General features: G+C 39.4%; 1 protein-coding gene across 4 annotated transcripts in view; it reads right to left on the bottom strand.

Annotated features, from left to right (window-relative positions):
• Positions 1-21,401, bottom strand: part of Ms (neuropeptide receptor myosuppressin) — a 123,165-nt gene that overhangs the window by 66,649 nt on the left and 35,115 nt on the right. Inside the window, exon 1 of one of the 4 annotated variants that reach the window (XM_019053049.2) lies at positions 15,504-16,579. The exons of the other annotated variants lie outside the window; for them this stretch is intronic. The gene's annotated coding sequence lies outside the window, so the exon portion shown is untranslated. Of the gene's footprint in view, positions 1-15,503; positions 16,580-21,401 lie in introns of those variants that run through there. 4 annotated transcript variants of the gene reach the window in all.

Genomic DNA, 21,401 nt, shown 5'->3' with positions numbered 1-21,401 from the left:
CATAGTTTGATTCAAGTTACCGTGCTAACTTGGATAGAATCTAGCAGGTGGGAGCTAACGCAGTTACAGTGATGTAAAAATTGTCCAAATTATTCTAAAAAACACTTAAAACCTCAAATTGCTTTTTTTCTGTCAAGATGTTTTCAATTTTAAGAAAGAATAATTTTGCAAATTTTATTGCAAGAACAGGTAGTCAAGGCAATGGGAACTTTGCATGATTTTAACAAGTTTACAAATGCGTCAAATTTTATTCGTCCAATTACTATTTTTCAAATTTATCTCAAAAACACTTAAAACCTCAAATTGCTTTTGATTTTTATGCCAAGATATTGTCAATTTTAGGAAAAAATTATTATGCGAATTTTATTAATCGAACACGTGGTCAATCTTTTAAGGCAATGGAAACTTTGGACGATTTTAACAAGTTAGTAATCGCGTGTGTTTCCTTCTGCTAAATTCGATCCTTTTTCAGTTCGGTTTGGTTTACAAGTTGGATTGTGCGTAGCCGTTCTTCTCGGTTTATGCGACCTTACTTCGGTTCACACAACGTAACTTATAAATCGAAGTTTTTACTCTTTCGCAAGTTTCAAAGTTTCAGAGTTTTGTATGATTTTTCCGCAGGTATGGGAAGAGCAGACTCATGATAAAGTCACTTTAAGGTCATCGAACAGGGAAAATGTCCAGCAACGGTTCCCTAATTCTCTTCAAGGCAAACTGCTGTCACAGGGCCGTTCATAAAATACGTAAATAAGCTAAATTTCCGCTTTTTTGAACCACCTCCTGGCGCATTTTTGACGTAGGTTCCTAGCGGTTTTAATAATCAGCGCGGTCCCGCAAATTGTACTATTTGGTAACTTTGCAACATATAGAAGAGAGTAAATAATTAATAGAGTACGATTTCTACATATTACCAAGTAAATTAAAGGAGAAGATTCAGGAGAGGGTAAAGTATTTAATTGCCGAATAAGTTAGGCGAATTAACACTTGCCGCATGGATAGTTTCCATTTCATTTATACATAGGCTGTCCATAAAGTACCGAGACTGGTTCTATAACTCAAAAACCAAGATAGCTAGAGGCTTGATCTTGGTTTCATTTGAAAGATCAACTCAATATCTATCGATTAAAACCAAAATCAAAACTTTCGGTCAAATATTTCAAAAGTTACAACACTGTTTGTAAAAAAAATATCTGGACCCCCTACCGTTTTTAATGACTATTTTCTCTTGCCGGGAACACTCTCTAAATTATGAATGATCAGTGCACGGTTCTTTTACAACTAATCATGGCAAAACCTAACCGATTTGGATACACTGTCAAGCCGTCGTCGTCCGACAACGGGTATAAGGGTTCAAAATCCACGGGGAAAGAATCAACCGTCGGTCAGCCACCCCTAAAAAACCGGGAAATTTTCGCCAGTTGTTGACAGTTCACAGTGCGTGCGTGGTCTACGCTGCAGATAGTGAGTGATTTTGTTTCTGTGTTCGAAATTTTTGATACCACTGGTCCCCCACTGGCTTTATACCACTGGTATCAAAAATTTCGAACACAGAAACAAAATCACTCACTATCTGCAGCGTAGACCACGCACGCACTGTGAACTGTCAACAACTGGCGAAAATTTCCCGGGTTTTTTAGGGGTGGCTGACCGACGGTTGATTCTTTCCCCGTGGATTTTGAACCCTTATACCCGTTGTCGGACGACGACGGCTTGACAGTGTATCCAAATCGGTTAGGTTTTGCCATGATTAGTTGTAAAAGAACCGTGCACTGATCATTCATAATTTAGAGAGTGTTCCCGGCAAGAGAAAATAGTCATTAAAAACGGTAGGGGGTCCAGATATTTTTTTTACAAACAGTGTTGTAACTTTTGAAATATTTGACCGAAAGTTTTGATTTTGGTCTTAATCGATAGATATTGAGTTGATCTTTCAAATGAAACCAAGATCAAGCCTCTAGCTATCTTGGTTTTTGAGTTATGGAACCAGTCTCGGTACTTTATGGACAGCCTATGTATATTTATTGCCATTGAATTAAATTTTTTCCACTTGATTAAATACTCAAAGCGCCCCATTTACGAGCAACGGCTAGGTAAGAATAGGAATAAGATGAGTGGGATTTTTTGTTATCGCAGGCGGGAAAAATTGAAGGCGCTGAGGCTTTTTTAACGGCTAGGTCTGGATACAACTATTCGTGTTCTTAGGATGTCCACGTTGCATACACCAAAAATTGAAGGCGCTCTGCTTTTCCCAGGTACAACGCACGGCTGCGGTTGACAGATAGATCTCAAGGGTACTTTACATTGCGTGTTAGCAATTGTGTTCACCATAAAATCCTCAAAATTCGGACGAGCCGTGAAGCACCATGGCATTGCACCAATGATGCCAATTTCGGGTAAGTTATCGGTAATAATTGGTGGGATTGACATCCTCGATAAATTTATGGGAATGTTTTGAATGAGGAAGAGATGAGTTCAAAGAATTATGCCCGACCCAGATAAGTTGGAAAAAGTTAGGACATTTTGCTGCGGAAGTTGTTTACATCTTTCAAAACATTACATTTGTTCACGTTCAATATAATTCGCACTAAAAATCAATTTTTTGCGATTAGAATTTTTAAAAGAAAGAAAAAAAACACTAAAACCCAAAGGAATGGAGGGGATTTTAATGTTATCAGGATCGAAAGTACGTTTGGCAGGACCTAAAGTACGGTCCCATTAAGCGAAAAATACTAACCTGAAATACTGACTCTCAGTTCATAACATCGCTGCAGCCCGATTATTGAACTTCATGTCGGCATGACAAGAATCGAAAATCAATATACTACATGGCGCAGATAGGGCTATGTCTTGTCTTATCTTACCGACATATCTAGTTAAAGGTCCAACAATCAGGCTGCAGATCAGTGGCTCTGTTGCCTCTTTTTTGCTCCTCATTCCCAAAAAAACCATTATCTTTTATTCTCGTCTGGTACTATAAAATTATGATATTCCTCTATTAGTCCAGTACAGAATTATTATAATTTTTTCAGCTGATATAATCGTCCAACCTACTCACTGAGGATACTGAAGTAACTTTATTTTAAAAATGAATCAATGATTCGAAATACATTCCATTTAAAATAATCAGGGGGGAATAATGCAAATAATGCGATAACTGATTAACTTTGGTTTAAGTTAAAGTTAAGTTCAAAAGTTCTAGCAGTATTGTCTGAATTCTAAGAGGAATTGCACTGATTCTTAATCACTCAAACATGTTAAAACTGCGTTGGAACAGGAGAGAGAGGTATCCAATTTGATAAAATGTGTTAGAAGGAGCATATATGCGCGGGACAATGTTTTGAATCATGTTGCTCTGCTTCTGAACTTGCGGTCGATCCAAGGGGCAAGGGCGAAAATTAATTTGGTTGGGGGACGAAAAAGTCACGCTCTAGTCGTGAAACGTCAAGCGTGAATTTTGAAAGGAGAGTCGAAGTGAGAAATGGCTTCTTCGATTGTGCCACAGGATCGCTATTACATGGCAGATGGGAGGGAGGAGGAGGGGTCTAGGAAAAAGGTTCCTGTCTGGCTTTTAAACACAAAAGCCACCGCAAGAATTTTAATTAGATCCTTTGGAAGCTAGGGGCTAACTCGAACGCATTGAAGTAAGTTCGACGTTGGATTTTGCAGGGGAAAAACCTAAAGCGGTGATGAAACCGACAGAAAACTTACTCTATTTTTAAAATTTCCGGTCTATTTTCAGAGTTCAGCGATACATAGCTTCAGAACTCCCCGAACTCACAACAACTACAATTGCGGAAAGTTGAATGCAGTTCATATTTATACCGGCCAATAAATAAATAATACATAGAAATAATATTTTCTCCTCAGATTGCTTTGGGAAAGCAGTCTTCCCTGGCGTACGCATCAGAAAACGTCCCTGTGGTTTAAAGAACTGGCAGCTGCATGGCTAAAATCCCACCACTTTTGCTAAAAGGTGAAGTTCCTTTGCATTCGTGAAAATGCTATCACAGCTCTGAAATATATGAACTGTTTATATTTGCATGTTACGAATAAATTTTGGCGTATCAGACCCTTTTTAGAGGAAATTTCACAAAATTGGCAATACCGATGGATAGTTCTCCAATTTCAATTTCGGCGGTATACCTTGGAGAGAATGGGTTGAGACGGAAATCGACTCTAAACGTCCTTCTCGGAAAAGTCTGCACCGATGAAAAATTTCTAGCTCTGACGAGAACGCGATTCAAAGAGGTTTTTTCTGGGTCAAGATTATTCATAAAAATGTCATTTGAAACGGGGGAACTCGGAAAGAATTCTTGCAGGATCGTGATGCATGAGAGAATTAAGAGATTTGTCGAAATCAAGTATGTTTGCTGTTAGTGGTAAAATATTAGCCATAGCTTCCTCATTTCAAGAGGAGATTTGGCGTGAAACCCCTGAGATATTCGATTGACCCGTCGCTGTTAACGAAAATGGTGTACGAATTGTTATGAAGAGGTCTTTTTTAAGTTCTCAATTATTGTTAGCCATCATTTTGGTACTTCTGCTAAAACTGGAAATTTTTGACAGATTTTTCTGATTTGTATTACAAGCGTGCACGGTAATTTTTTAATCTTCCAAAATTAGTGAACGCACACTGAGAAAAGAAATAATACGTAAGTTCGGTTAGAATGAAATGTGGAGCCCAAGTTACCCAAAGACTTTGGTTGGTTTTGCGGTTTTTCGGTATCCCTGTTGTTTTGTGCGCTAAAATCAACGCAAAGTGTACTAACACAAAAATTTGGGTTGGTTTGAGTTTCTTTCTGTTTAACCAAAAGTGACTCGAGTACACAATATATTTTTCTCAGTATGGTTCCGGATTTACCAAAGGTGCTGTTGTATGCCTTGCAGTGCCGTAATTTCATTTAGACTTTTCTGCATACTCGCAAATATTTGATTTTTTGAAGGATAAGGGCTGCTATTTCCGATTTTAATGGAAGAAAACGTTTGATTTTTTCAAACATGACAGATCCCAATAACACTAAAGGACAAAAATATACGATCAATAGTCTACAGGAGTTTCAAAACAGGGGTGATCAATTAGGTGCAATCAGGGGACTCTTCTTGAAAATTATGGAGTTAGCGGGCACGTTTTTGAACGAATTTAGTTGACGCACAACCAAAAAAAAGTGGCACCAGGCACCAGGAAAAGATAGATGTTTATTTGACCAACGGCAAAAAATCCAATCTTTTGAAGCTATGGTGTGCTAATTGCTCGATTAAAAAAAAAGCCTGAGTGACGGCTCATTGAAGCACGATAATTTTTCCTAGCCCGCCCACACACTTGCTCCCTTTTCAAGCGCCTCGGAAATCTTCCACTAACAATGAGTTGAGCTCCGAAAGGTCTCAATGGCGAGAAATTTTGGCGCGAAACACGACGCGACGTGGAGAGATTAAGCGGAAAGCGATGCCTTGAATGAATCGTTATCGATTTGCGGTATTGTTGCAGGATCGGGCAAGAAATCCGTAGCTTTACCAAACTTTGTTTACGCTCGCAAGACTAATATCACCGTGGTGGAAAATTTAAGTGATTATACCTCTCTCAATTTATCTCGGCAAGCAGCCAGCTCAGCTTAAAGTGCATCTTTTCTACATTTATTTATTTTCACCTGACAGTGCTCCTATCCTGTGTCAAGTTTATTCGCAGGGAATGAACTGTACTTAAAGAGAGTTAATGATCGTGGTCGTCAAAGCATCTTCTTGAACAATAAGCACATTAGTGACAATTTTTTTCTTCTAAATTTCAAATTATAGCTTCTGGGTCAATGTAAATTAGATATTCCTCCTCCTCATTCAATCTGATCGAATCTAAATTTCTAGTTTTTCGATTGCTGCGTTCGACGAATTTACGTTATCCAAGGATATCATACTTCTTTGTTGATCACAGTGACAACCTCGAAAGACTTAATTTTAAGAACGTCGAACCTAAAGGATAGGGTGTACAGGGAGAGGGAGGTTTGACTAGCCTCATTTATCAGAGTTGACACGAAAAATTATAAAGACGGATGATCCGGACCTAGACAAGGTACAAGTAAAATAATTGGGGATGGTAAGGGAGGGTTGTAGGTAGCTTCCCTTGCTCTTTAGGAATAAAATAAGGGGTTGGCAGGAGCGGCTGTTTTGGGCTTTTTGGGAACACAGCTCGCACTTCTTAAAGTAATAATAGTTTCTAATTCCTCGAACATGGACATTTTGATGACGCAGATTCCACATGTTGCACGATTTTGAGGAAATACATCAAAAAATGTACAATTGAGATAAAAAAAATCTTTTGGCAGATTCCAATGACGGCAAAGTGTCGCCGAACGCCCGAGAGCGGTGTAAAATCAACTAATCCATCACGCTTGAGAGTATAACATAAAATGATTTGCTCGGGACATAACAGATTATAATTACTATTGTATATATTTTTAATACAATTAACCGGTAGATTTTACTTGAACTATTTATGAATTTCCTCACCCATTCAAAAATATTCACAAACAATTTTAAGAGATATATTAGGTTTAGGCGTTTTAGATTAATTTGAAGAAATAAAACATAATCGGATATTTTGAAACATTTCAGTGCATGGGGTGCATTTTTGGTCTTGAGACATTTACGAGTGTTGAGTGTATTCATTCTTCAGAGTTTGCTCCCCTGTTCGATTATAACGGCCTCGGTTTTGGCTCCCATTCAGACCACTCGTATGTACATGGACTTCCTTACTTATACATACTACACCATTCCGGTTGTTCCGAACAACCCTCTGTCTCCCTCGTATTCCTGAGATTATGTCCAGTAAGAAACAGTCCACGACCTTACACCTGATTTCTGGACGTTTCAAACACTTAAAACTATCCCCCTCTTCTTCCAAACATTGTATCAATGTTGTTGAAGGCACACAAAAATGCGATTTATGTGATCCACGGTCCGGTATAGCACAAAACCGAATAAAAGTGGCGTGGCGTGCTTTGCGATGTATCGATTGATCGGCCATTTAAACCTGTGGAAAAGAATCGATAAACAGGGTGTTAGCAACGATCACCTTAATAATCGATTCTTTCCCATAGCTACAAATTGGGAAAATATCTATAATCGATCATTCACGCCTCGCCATTTCCGAATAATCCTGCCCGTCGGGCGCGCATTTATGAAATGAAGGAGACTAGAAGATTTTGAGGAAAACATAACCCTCAGGCTCCGAGACCAGGGGGGGGGGGGGGACAGCGGGGGTTCGAATGAATCGAGAGCCTCCAATTTCGAAATTTACGAGCTTATCAACGCTTGAGATTGAACACCGGCAGGAGTTAATATTTTATGGGGTCATCATCTCAAAACCCTGGCTGCCTCACGTGCACAATAAGTTAAGGGAACTGCCTTCCGCTCTTCGTGGGTTCCTTTGTTCCGTAATTTTCGTCCATTCGACTCGACTTCGGGCCGACGGGTTTCGATTGAACTAAAACGGCGGTGGAAAATATTTGATTTAAATAAATCTTCATCATCACTTCCCGCTCTCCTCCTGCTATAGTGACTAGTCTACGGTATTACCTGGTAAAAATTGGCGGTAGAATCTGTGTTCATGAATATACAAGAGACCTACAGCCGGCTGTAAGATTTCCAATAGCTTCTATAGCCGGCAACACAATTTCTTATATACTTTTATAGCCGATGGCGATTAAGCAACAGCCTGCTGGCGATAAAGTGTATGCTAAACGTTACTAATTACGGATGCTAGGACTTAGTGAGTTATTGAACTACCGCTCTCTTTTTGGGCCGCAGTATCTTGATTTAATTTGCGAAGAAAGCTCCGTACTTTTGAAGGATGCCTGCCATTCCTAATATGTTGGAGCGCCTTCAATTTCGTCTGATGGGTGATTTCACGATAAGAGGAATAGTCGTGTCGCCGTGGGTTATGAACGACATAGGGCAAAACACTTAAAAACCAAAGGAATAAATCAATAGGAATGATGTCCCTGAACCTATCCATGCTAAAAAATATGAAAAATTATTATTATATTTAATAATATGAGACTTTAAAGGCCGAAAATGTCCGGTCGGTTACGCGTCGCCAACCCCGATTTTGAAGCAAAAGAGCAATTTGCGATGACAAATCAGTACTGATCATGAATTCTTTGGCAATATTTGCTGAAAAGAGGCTCTAATGTTCAAGAAAATTGCCAGTTTGAACTGAAATGTTTATTATTGAGCGAGAAAAGTCATTAGAAAGAGGTGTCGCCACATTTGGCAACAAATTTTTAAAGTTGTATTAAGTGCAGTGTTTCTCTCGCCAGATGGAGTCAGAAGTTTCAAAACTGCCATCAAATTGTTCGCTGAAGTCTTCTCAACAAAACCATTACTGATAAGTCAGTTTTTTTTACAATGAAAACTTTAATTATTATGAAAACCAGTGATTTTTAGGTGTGTAGCACTATTTCCTCACTACGCAAAAACCTCAATTTAATATTATTAAACTAAAAGGAAGTCTTTAAAGTTTAGAAAACTTTTAAGGCAGCATTAATTCTACCTCATAACTCAAGAATTGCCAAGTTTCATCTTTTTTATCATCTTTAATCTCACATTTTAAAGTGTCGGTTACGCTGTGTCTGTTACGTAACCGACACAATTTGGCAGGGCCGCCATGTTTGCGTGGACCTCCAGCAGTCCCGCGGGAAGCGCTGATACCTGAATCAATGGCTTGTTTATCAATCACTTTAACTTTGCACTGAATCAAAATAGAGCGTGTAAAAGCTGGAAAAGGGAAGTTTAATACCTTTAAAATGAGGTAATGAAATCCTGTTAAAATTGGTGCACTTTTATTTTTAAGGTATTTCACATTTTAACTATTCCTGTTATCGTGAAATCACCCTGATACTGTGCAATACCTCTGGTGTGAAATAGTTGCTTCAAGCGCCGCGGTACGCTGCGGCACGGCGCGGCGCGGCGGGCGGGCAGCCAGCGCTGAACGCGCATTGGCGCCTACAAACCTAACAGGGATACTTCACGCATTGCGCAATGCGTGAAGTATCCCTGTTAGGTTTGTAGGCGCCAGTGCGCCGCCGCTCCGCTTTGTGTTAGGCTCTAATATTTAATCTCGTGGAGTCAGCGTTTTTCAACTCATGACTTTGAAATGTTTGTACACTCTGTATGGATTATTCTCATTTTAATTGATGAAAAAAATATGTAGTAAAGGAAAATATAATGTGCGTTTTGTAAATATTAAGGTGATTCCGTACAAACTTAAGGATTTACAAAGCACAAGAATTTCCACACAATGTCTTATAGCCTTTTATAGCCGATGGCGAAAAAGCAACAGCCAGGCGATAAAGTGTAAAGCCCGGCGATAGGAACTATAGCCCGGCTGTATAATTTTCTATCGCTTCGTGTAGTCCGGCCGTATGATTTTTTCCACTTTCTACAGCCAGCTATATGATTTTCTATTGCCCGCTTCAGTCGGCTATAAGAACTCATATGGTATTTTGAAACGCAGCTCCTATCGCCAATTTTTACCAGGGTTTCGATCTCCGTAACTCTCGAAGAAGGTAGCTCTCAGTAATTTGGCGAAAGTGTAGTAGCGCGCCCAATACGTTAGTGTATTCGAAGTGCAGAAGAGGGAGGGAGGTCTGTCTATCGATATAGCCTTAATGGACAAGAGTCTGAAAGACCGTGTGAGGAAAAACACCTATCTACCATTAGTCGTACCATGCAGAGGTAGTCTCAGGATTATTTATGATAATTGGATACACGCTGGACCTATTTTTCAAATATTATAATACTTTATATCTCCACTGAAATTCGCGCAGATGACCCCTCATATCGCGCGCGAACATCAGATTTCAAGCCTCCTAGCGCAAATATCCTGTTCTCCTCTCGTCAGACATCTCGAGGCTTACGAATAAACTTGAACACCATGAGGATTTTCGTATGAAAATAAATCCGAAAAATTCAATACCTATAAGATATAATTCTACATAGATTAAAACAGAACTCAGACCGTGAGGGCCTTTCATACTGAAGAACTCTAAAATTTGAAAAATTTCAAAATTTTAAGGCATTTGCCTCGTAGTATGCAGAAAATTCACTGAAAATTACAAAAAAAAAAAAAAAAACCGCACAACTTTCCGCACAACAACATCCGCCACCATTACTTGGACTCACAGATTTCTCATCGCACCTACAGAACTAACTAAAAATGCCTAGGTATCACTCGCGGCGATTCTGCTGTAACGTTTTTTCGAAGTTTGAGTCAAAATTCATTTCCAACCATCTGTTCAAAAAATATCCATAGGATACAAACAAAATTAACAATTGAGGGGCTTGGAGGACAAGGCGCATAAGTGCAGTTTTTGACAAAAATGAGATAGTTATTATTTCAAGTAAAAGTAGTCTTAATGCAAATTCTGTGAAAAATTCATTCCGAAATTCCAATTTTTAAGTATCAAAAAGTCAGTTTGAACTTTCTTTCCGCCAAAGGGCTCCATTCAATTTCGACACTTCAAACACGAATATCTCGAAATAGCAAAGACTGCACTTGTCCGTCAGGCCCCTCAATTCTTCGTGCCTTTTAAATCTTCTGTTCTAATAAAAGTATCCAATAATAAATCAGGTTGCATTTTTCCTCCTTTTTATACAAGTGCAAAAAAAAAATACTAAGGCTAAAGATAAAAAAAAATCGTTTTACATCGTCAGGATTGTACAGCTTTGCCTTCTTCAAAAAATGCCCGAATTAAAAAAAAAAAAAAAAAAATTCGATCAAAGTTGCCAAAAATTGATTGGTAGGTTCATTTAGAAATCAATGCCATTAAGGCAAGGAAAATTGTATCAATTCAGAAGTGTTCGAGATTGACGTTCGTTTTTATTCTTCAATGCTCTTCAAATTCAGAAGAGAAAATGACGATTTGATTTTTATGCACACCCTCGTAAATGCGGTGTTCTCTTTGAGTCAAGAGGTTCTCAGAGAGAATTATTTCATTTCGAAGAAGTAGGGGAGACCGGGGCACAGTGGCCACCGGGGCACAGTGAACAAAGCGACGCTAGCGCTCCTATGGTTGTCTCGGGGAAACATTTGTTTGTGTATGGTGTTAGCTCTCTATAGGTACTTCATTTCTATGCTGTGCATCTTCAGTTTGTTGACAACGGAAATTACATGATAACAGGTCATTTATTTTGAGGGAAGTTTTTGCACATTTTAAATATTTAATTACTGATTTCTTTTGGCGTTAACATTATGAATCAAGGAAAATCTACTTGCTATTTTCGAATGCACATGTCTTTGGGTGTATTACCCTGTACTGAAAAGTTTACCACTATTTCAGAATCATCACGTTATAAGGTTATGTTCATGAAAACTCCTACCGGGGCACGAGTGAACAGATTGGCCCAGATATTCCGGACCACATTTCACCAAAAACTGCTGTTTGTCAAACCGCCGTCAACACCTACCAAGCGGCGAGTAGGCCTTCGGCCGTGCTCGGCAATCTTCGTAGCCAATCAGGTTGCCGCTCGCCGCCCGTAATCTCGAAGATGGTTCGGCTCCCACACCACCCTCCTACACTTTTAAAATTTTCGCATTCGGTCTTCGGTCTGATTCTCTTTTCCTCTTTTCCGTAGTTAATAACAATAAAAAATTCATTTAGTCATTTCTTAGCGGCACCTTGTCCAATTTGTGCCTAGAGCCTCTACAACTTTGCAAGTTTGGACGTTACCTTTTGAACATTTCATCCCTTCCCTTTGAATACAAATACACTTCACACATCACACGGGACTTTTATCTGCATATTATTTACTTGGCTTTATTCGCAAAGGATCTTATAAGAAGTAAATTCTTTCGATAACTTATTGGGGATGGTCAAGTTACCAATTAGAGCCCACCATTCCATGCCATTATTATTACAGGACAAGGTTTCTTACCTATAATTTGATGGGCACCGTGAGAATAATAGATAACCACAGTATTTGATCCGTGCCTTAAAAAATGAGCTGCTGGTGGCAGAACCATCTTGGTGATGTTCATTAGGAATTTTAGACCTTATTCAATTTTTCAGCAGATGAACCTGACATGGTTACTTGTAAAGTCTTGCTTCATTTTCCTTGAGTTCTAATTAGTTTAATGCCAAACAACAAGAAAATTCAGGGAGAAACATGCCTTAAAGGTGATAGTTCCCCCTCATACTTACTGTCAGAGTTCCGATGGAAAACATTTTGTTGTCATAGGTAAATACGGTTTCCATTGCTTCTTCAGCTGCTAATAGACAACTATGCAGGTTTGCTGGAGAAGTTGGTGACTGCTAGGATTGTTAATTGGTATCTCCGAAGTCTGGTTGTTATAGCTACTTTTGAAGCATTGGCTTCAGCGCAACGCAAAACCAGAACCTTGGAGAGACCAGAGAACATCCATAAGAAAGTAAGTGAGGAGCAAGGTACCTGTCATTGTGCGTCCATCTAGTTTTCACAACTACCGGTACTAGAGATTTAGGATTCAGATTTGCACATCAACCAATAAGTTTTTCACCCCATCATTTTGAGATAGAGGCTGCCATGCAAGGCGCAGCCAGGTAGTCCAATGCTCATGCCACTCAATCAACACAAATATTATCCTAACTTACTGCAAAATGGCTTGTTTCTTCTCTAATAATGGAACCGGTAAATGTTACTTTAGACGCGCAGGAAACTTCTTTGGTCGAGATGAAGAAAAGAAACGAAAATGAAGAAATGAGTCCGGAACATCTCGACCAGGTACAGGCCGCTTTGTTTACGTTAGGAGTCCGGAGTATCTCGCTGCAATTTCACTTGAAACTACAATGAACAGATCAACGCGGTAACTGATATCTGATTTTACGAAATGGATAGATGGATGCGGACAAAAGTTCTTTCGTCGAGGTGAAGAAACGATAACGCTGAGAAAATTAGTCTGGAACATCTCGACCGCTTCGCTTTGTTTATGTCCGGACTATGTCGCCGTTTGTTTGTTTACATTAGGAGCGAGTTTGACACCGATGACAGCTTTTGGTCTTTGATGAGAATTTGGTCTGGAATATCTGGGCCAAACGCAAAAACCCCGGGGCACACTGATTTCTTTCCTCAGGGGCAGAGAAGGGGGAGGCACCCCCCCCCAACCTAACCTAACTCGTCGGGGAGCATGGGATGAAGATCCCCCCCCCCTTCGTTTTCTTTAAATCACTTCTTTAACCAAAATACTGACTAATTTGGTGAATTTTGGCAAATTGTTGCCCTCCAAAATTTACCCCCCCCCCCCCCCCCCCCCCCACGATTTCGTTAATACCCTCCTCTGAGTAGGAGATGAATCCTAATTCCCTTACAGGATAAGAAAGTTCGAACTTCCTTTCCTGTATGGGTAGAGAGGGTTCCTAAGGCCACTCACAAGAGAAATGGTCACTGTGCCCTAGTCCCGTGAGCACTGTGCCCCAGCCTTGGGGAACAGTGGCCAACATTTTTTTCAACTTTCTTGGATTTTTCACAATTTTTCTAATGGGTGCAGATCTTTGAAACTTCCAGGGGTTTTAAGGTACTGACATACACTTATCATCCCCTCATAGCGGATCTTCAGAAACCTCTTCAGGAAGAGCAGAGAAAGCAAAAGGAAAAATCCCAGGTCACTGTGCCCCGGTCTCCCCTACCTCTTCACATAAATCCTTGTTAGAAGAAAACCTTGCTACCGCTATAAAACTAGTGCACTAAGTGGCCACTAAAAATTTGATAGGTGGGTATGTATAGCCAAAAAGCTAAAAAATGTGCAAGAATTGACTTACATAAAAACTACTTTGTTCAATTGTACTTAATTTGATTATAATTCAATTATGATTCAATTAAAATTATAATTGAATAAAACAGTTTTTATGTAAGTAAGTTAATTCTTACACATTTTTCAGCTTTTTGGCTACATACCAACTATCAAGTTAATTAGTGGCTACTACCAGTAGGTTACAAATTAATGACTAAAAATTTGTTTCTTTCAAAAAAGAAACTGCAGCAAGAGGCACCATCTTGTTGAAGATAGACATTGGAGAAGCGCACGAAAAAAGGAGATGGACATAGGAGTCCACCTTCTTCCTAAGAAGAGCAGGGGTGTCATTTCAGATCATTGCGGACTAGGCAAAAAATGACAAGTTTTTTTTTTTTTTTTTTTTCGCTTGGCTCCTCATCTAGGAAACGGCGAAAGTGCTTCTGGCAAACTCCTACCGATGATTTTTCCACCTTTCCCCTCATGTCAAGCCATACCAACACCCCTCCCCCCCCCAACGGTACCACTGAAGAAGAGACGCCACTAATGGTGCATGCTCCTCAAGGAAAACTGTTAACACAGAAGAACCACCCCCACTGATGAGTGTTAATGAAAAAAAAATTCAACTAAGTATGATATTAGACAAATTTGTTACTAAGTACGAGGTCTGTTAGATTAGAAACCGGATTTTGGGCATAACTAGCTTGTTGTGCGTCCGAATTAGGGTTTCTTGGACTTTTCTGATAGCTGATAGTTGATCAGTGTTTATTCTGTGTCATCTTGAATACGAGGAAGTCAGGTGCGTTTTGCGATTTTCATTATGCGATCACTGACAGAGCAAAGATTTAACATTGCATTTTGTTTTAAGCTCGGTATACCTTGCACCGAAACTTTTGGTATGCTAAGTAAAGTTTACCAAGATCATCATATGAGTTGTTCTCACTATTTTGAGTGGGTTAAACGATTCAAAACTGGTCAGGAGTTCGTTGAAGATGAGGAGCATGGGAATCGACCATCAACGGCAACTAACATTTGTCACATGGAAGAAGTGCGGGCAAAAGTCTCGAAAATCGTCGTTTCGAGCTTGCTGAACAGTGTAATATTTCTGAAGGCTCTGTATATACAATTTTGATGGAATATGTAGACATGCATCGAGTTTCAGGTGCACTTGCCCCTTGATTGTTGTCCGTTGAACAAAATCCAACCAAATGTTAATTTCCCTATAGCTGCTTGAACGTGCTAACAATGATCCTACATTTTTGGATAGGATAATTTTCGGTGATAATACTTGAGTGTACGGCTAAGATACGGAAACGAAACTCCAATCATCCTTGTGGATTGAAAAATGTAGTGCAAGACCGAAAAAAGAGAGACAAGTTCGGTCAAACATAAAAATCGCAAAACAACCATGAGGTTGCCGTACTTGAAGCCACATACCAACGAAGCTAATTAAGATTTTTCAAATCTGTGGACGTAGCGTTCTTAAGTATGTTTTCAGCTATCAGGAAAGATCAAGAAAACTAAATTTGGACGCACAGTAGGCTAGTTATGACCAAAATCCGGTTTCTAATCTAACAGACCTCGTATTATACAAATATTTTAGAAACCTCAATCTGTCGGTGCTACAGCAGTTATGCGAAGTTCAAGACCTTGGTTTCAGGTCCTGATAAAGAGAGAAGTTAGTTTTTGCATTGAAATAGATATCTAACTACGTAGTCTAGTGTTGAAACATATTTTCCATTCTTACCTGCCAATGCTGCCATCTGTGCATTATGTTCCTCTTCCTTCATGTGCGCTTCAAAGCTAAGCCTCTCACGTTCAAGAAAGGAGTCAAGGTTCTCCAAATATTCGACAGGGATGTTCTTTGCATCGTTTTCTGGAGACCAGTTCCCTATGATTTTCTCGTACTCACAATCAGCATGAATGCAATCTACATAATAGATTTTCTTTGACGGGATCACTATGACTTTTGTGCATTTTCGCCCTTCATGGACACTGTTTGTTCGGCAGCAAAAATTTAATTTATATCGGATGCTGATGCGATTAAAATCTTCATCATAACAAACACGGTAGGTTTTATTTTTACCAAATAAACCACATATGAACTCTATAAATAACAAGCCGCGTTTATCAACTGGTCGCTGAACCATATTCTGGTTTTAAAAAGAAGTACTGATGATGATGAGAGATTTAAAAAGAGCTTTTCCTGAACAATGTGTAGAGTGGTATGTGCTAGGAATACATTGGCTTCGTTGGACTGAAAGTATGAACCAAATGTCAAGCCAAGGTAAAAATAATCAAGGGTGATTAGATTAGATTTATAGATGTGATAGAAAACACCTTTAAACACTGTTGACGATTAAGTTAAAGTTATTCTGCACTGGACACCAATAAACTGATCGATAATGTTGGCTTCGCACGAAACAAGGAAATACGTAGGCTGGACAAATACAAGAGCACCTGGGTGAAATACTCAGTTCTATCGAAGTGGTTGCCAAAAATCCAGAAGAGAGTGTAATAAGAGTGTTCATAAAGGCACGTAAAATGAATTCATGAGAGAAAAATGAGTAAGTCGAGTAAGGGAGTCTATTGTCTAATCTGAAACACAAACGTTACCTATGACTTCACTCCACTAAGGCAAACAGATACCAAAAAAATTACTGCAGTTAATCTTTCATCGAATCGGCAATATGAAGTAAGTTAACAGCTTCGGCAACTGTTCTATAATTCTAGGTGCAACTTAAAATTTCCACCAAAATTGAGAATGTCATGAGAAAGGGAAAACAGAGCAATAATGTCATAAAATGTAAAACTAACCTAAAAGTGGAAACTGGGAAAGGTAAACAATGCGATACCATGCGTGACGTAAGCACGAAGTCACACGTACAGGGTGTACCAAAAGTCCGTCCTACCTTCTCTGATTTTTCCTCAATCGTATTTTGAAACGATACTCCCCCCCCCCCCCCTCACCCACCTACAGAACAATTTTGCCCAGAGATTCACTGATTCACGAGTTAATGCTGGCTACTTTTGGCGCATCTGCTAGGGAGGGCGGTTGGCCCCTTTTTTTCAAATGCGAATCCGGCAAACCCCCCCCCCCCCCCCCCCCCCCTCTATTATGACTCCTCGATGGTAAGGGGATGAAAGGAGGAATTTTTTGGTGCAAGTCGAAGGTCGCCATTTGAGTTCTAGGTAGAACGAAAACTCGAAAACCCGAAAACCCCGCAATTGAAATATTGGCGAGAGACTTGACCAAGACTTGACTTTACCCACCAGCAGGGTTTCTTCGAGCGAGAGAACTGAATCCTGCATTTTAGTTATTCTTAAAAAAATCATTTTCCCCCGAAAAATGTTTAACGGAGGAAATTAATGTCGAAGCTAATTACCGCTTGCCTTGCAATAAATTGTTGCCAGGAGTTCTTTTCTGTACGGAAAACTGCATCCTGGCATTATGGTTATTACAGCGCCTCTTGTTTTTCAAGATTGCGGCCTAATAAAATTAGAGTGTCATTTAATGGACCACTAGACAAGGAACGAATTTAAGAAATCTGATACAAGTTCCTTAACTAGAATTTTACGTAGAACACGATTTGCACAACGAAAATTACTGAAACCAACTCCTAATGAAGATATTAACTTTTTTATTTCACATTGGTTACGAGGAATTTGAATTGCCCGCTCACAAGAAACTCAAAGTTCTACGTGAGTCAAATCGCGCACTACAACGGTTTCAGCAAGCTTCTCAATCGAGCAATGTTCATTTCCCACCGTGTGTTGTTCAAACTATCAGCAATTTACATAGCTGAGCCAAAGTGTCAAGATTAAGGTTGCCAGATTTTTTTATCGCAGAGACTGTCATGATAATGTTTAGCGGGCGATGTGAATCACGCAGAGCATTGAGTTTTAATGAGCGGGTGGTTTGAATTCACGCATCAGGAATCATTAAATATCTTTGTAAGGAGTTGATTTCGGTAATTTTTGTTGTGCGCATCATGTTTTACGTAAAATTTTGGTTAAGAAACATGTACCAGAGTGCTGAAATTCGTACCTTGTCTAGTGGTCCATTATAGGTAATGCACACACTCCCAAGGGCGGAACTTGGGGGATCGGAGGGGCGCAAGCCCCCCCCCCCCCACCGTCTTGGCCCCTCCTAAGGAATGTGAGGGATTGTGCTGAGTGAGTGCGTTTAACACATCTTTCATCTTGGAAATTATAACTTGATCAATCGCTCGGCGAGAACAGCTCAAAATTGCTCCTGAGACCACTTTTTTTTAGTGTAGAGCGATACGTCTGACGACTTGCCCAATTTAATAAGATTTGAGCCTTCCGCATTTTATATGACTCCTCTCATTGACTTACCTCACTAAGTGCCCGCGCCATTACGCCGGTGAGGCCAGAGGCTGTTAGTTTCTGACGTCAAAACGCCTTCAGTTTCGCACATATGCAACACGGACATCCATAGAGCCCGAATAGTTGCATCTAAGTGATATGATGAAATTCGTTTAGTGTACGTCGCATGCGACACTAATCGTAGCTTTGATTGTTTCTCTAGTACCTTAACTTAATTCCAGCCTTGTCCATTGTGTCGATAAAGTAAACCATTACTGATCTTCATCACAACATTGCCAATTTTCCGAGAAACGCATCTTTTAAAAGTATTACGGCCGGTCCTCGAAACCGGAAAAAGTCTGCAACTTCGCAAACCGGGATACGAGGTTTCGGAGTTTCACCGTCTTTATCTTGTGACGCTATATATACATTTACGATGCGAGCGTGACTAAATGCAGCTATTACATTTTTGAAATTACGTAAATAAAGTGTTCGATCAAAATATGCACTTTCGGAATGCAGGTACATAGACGAAGAATAGCAGTCGTAAATGATATTCATATTCTTATTGATTCTGCATTCGCATGCTTGTTGCTCTGAATTTCCTTAGCAAGCTCAGAAAAATATTTGCAAACTGCTGATAAAATAAAAACTAATTACATTTTAATGCCAAATTTGGCTGGCTAAGCTATATAGAACATGATAATTGATTTAAAAAAATCGAGCTGCAAGCCAAAAAATAATCAAGTAATAGTTCAAAGTACATATACATAGATGAGAAATAAAATAAAACTTACAAGAAACACAGCAAACGTTTCGACCACCTACATACAAACTGCGATCTTCTGCAATGCGTAAGGAACAGTCATCGAAAACATTTTACAAAATAAAAAAGAAATAAAAAAAAAACTCTTTGCTTTGTTTCTTGTAAGTTTTTTTTTTATTTATCATCTATGTATAAGCAGTTTGAAAAATTATTTGATTATTTTTTGGCTTGTAGCGAGATTTTTTTTTTTTCAATCAATTTCCATAAAAACTAAGTAGGGCCTTATCATTTCATGACCTCGGTAGTTCCAAAAATTCTGCAGTCCACCCCTTCCCCATCCCTTCTCTTTCTTATAGGTGACAAGAGCAAACGTCTTTTAACAAATCTGACACTGAGGTCAATGTCAAATAATACTTTAGGTCAATACAAAAAAAAACTGAGATCAATCATACTTCAATCTTAATCAGTGGAAGGTCAGGGCCCATGAAGATTGATCTCAGTGCTGATAGGAGCTTGTGCTGAGGTCAATCATTCTGAGAGCTGATCAAACATTCTGCTCGAGATTGATATCAGTCTTATTTGCATGGAAATCAGTTTCCCGTGATACTGACTCAGGGTTTTATGCGCAAAGTTAGATCTGCTCTAAAGGCCAGTTTCACCTGTCATTTTCTCCAGGGCTTGTATACTTGAATTCAAAGTCAGGAACATGCCAGTTAAATTCAATTCGGATATGATCACCAGTTTATGCTAAAGAAGTTGAGAAACTTATCAAAATATTTGAAGCGTCAGGTACCTTTGGCAATTATAAGGCCCCCAGAGAAGGAGCAATTGAATTATCGTGCGGTCTTTTAATACCGCCGTCCTTTAAAACACACCCAAAAGAGAGGTTTCAAATTTGAAGGTCAAAATGTAGCCTGAACGTAATGAAAACAATTAAATGAGTTGTACATACTTAAACGGTTTGTTTAGATACTTCCCTCCAGATAAATAAAATAAAGGATGATAAAACTCCAAGTTGTCATTTACATAACAATTTAAAAATCATAATGCTCTTTAGTTATTAAAATAATGAGTTTTTTTTTCTTTTTAACAAACGGTAACTTCGTTGGGTGAATGGTAAAGAATGATCTCTAGGTGAAGTAAGTAAGGACGACTGCTTAAACGTCTCGAAGTGGACGCCTCGCAAATACTGCACGCAAGAATACTTAATTAAGAGACGAGACGACTCACTGCGGGGTCGATACGTCTCGAAGAACTGCTCTCTGCGGATTCTCAAGGGGTCACCTCTCAAGCTCGAAAATCAACACTGCTATGAAATTAAAATTAAAATCATGAAATAATTCTTAACGTTGGGAGAGCGAGGAGCAGTGTTAGGGAAGAAGGTGTGCCTCGAAAAAAATAACAAGAAGGAATGAAAACAATTATCGAGTTCATTCCGCTGCTTGGAGTGGGGTTATGCTTTCCCTTCCTTTCACCTTTCGACGCTTCTTTCTTTAATTAAAGTTTACTTTTCGCAGTTCCTCCAGCTTGTGCGAATGAGGTGTTAGCCGCGAACTAGAAGGGCTATGAAAAAATTTGGATCGGATAATCACATCGTGGTTTTAGTGTTCTTCCATGCAACAAGTAATCAGGAATCGGTTCCTGCAATTAAAAAATCACCAGGGACAAAAAATGCGAAATTTTAATCAACTAAGGATTAGAAAGTGTCTGAAACTCGCAGAACATCACTTTTTTGGAAGATATTTCAGATCACAGTGGAAAATGGCCTTCTGGACTCCACCCTTTGACTACGCATCTGACGTCAAATCATCATCACAGCATCCACAGCGAGTCAGTCCACATGTCATTCTTAGGTAGAATCTACGCCGTAGGCAAAGTCCCATTTCTATAAATCGAACTTCACCTAGATTAAGGATTGCAATTTTTATGTTCGATCATTTACCAATAAATAGATTGCGTCCAGTACGCTTAATAAATCTGTCAATATTTTTAAAAAAAACCTCATGTTTTGCGTTCATACAAGTACTTCGCTCTTGCATCCAAACGCCACAATGCCACACGTGCCTATCCTCGCAAAAGTTATCAGGCAACCGACGACTTAACGTCCTTTCGTCAACGGCCTACACTGCCGTGCTAAGGAAGAACGTGAACGCCGTATGAACCTTTAAGTGTTGCCAAGTCACCTTCGATACAAAACGAATTAAATGGGCAAATTGTGAATGTTTTGTCCCTAAATTTTCAGATAATTTCGTACGCAGTTTAATCTAAAATATCTGAAAATTTCAAGGAATAATTAATATGCATGATTGTCGTCAAAAATGTATGTTTTACTGAGAGAAATTTGCCAATTTCTGAATGTTCATACGGCGTTTTTCCGTAGCACGGCAGTGCAGCGCCGCAACCTTATGCATGGGACGTCCCTTTTTTTGGGGGGGGGGGGGGACCTACCCTATCCATAAGGGTCATTCAAAGTGAATCTTATCCTATCGATGGCTAAAGTGCTAAACCATGTATCCCCGTTTGCGACGCTACAGACTTCCTGTCATCCTT

Source organism: Bemisia tabaci, chromosome 4, assembly GCF_918797505.1.
Source record: "Bemisia tabaci chromosome 4, PGI_BMITA_v3".
In the NCBI taxonomy this organism is placed as follows: Eukaryota; Metazoa; Arthropoda; class Insecta; order Hemiptera; family Aleyrodidae; genus Bemisia; species Bemisia tabaci.
The sequence above is the reverse complement of the archived record's forward strand: the minus strand, read 5'-3'. Positions and strand labels throughout refer to the sequence as shown.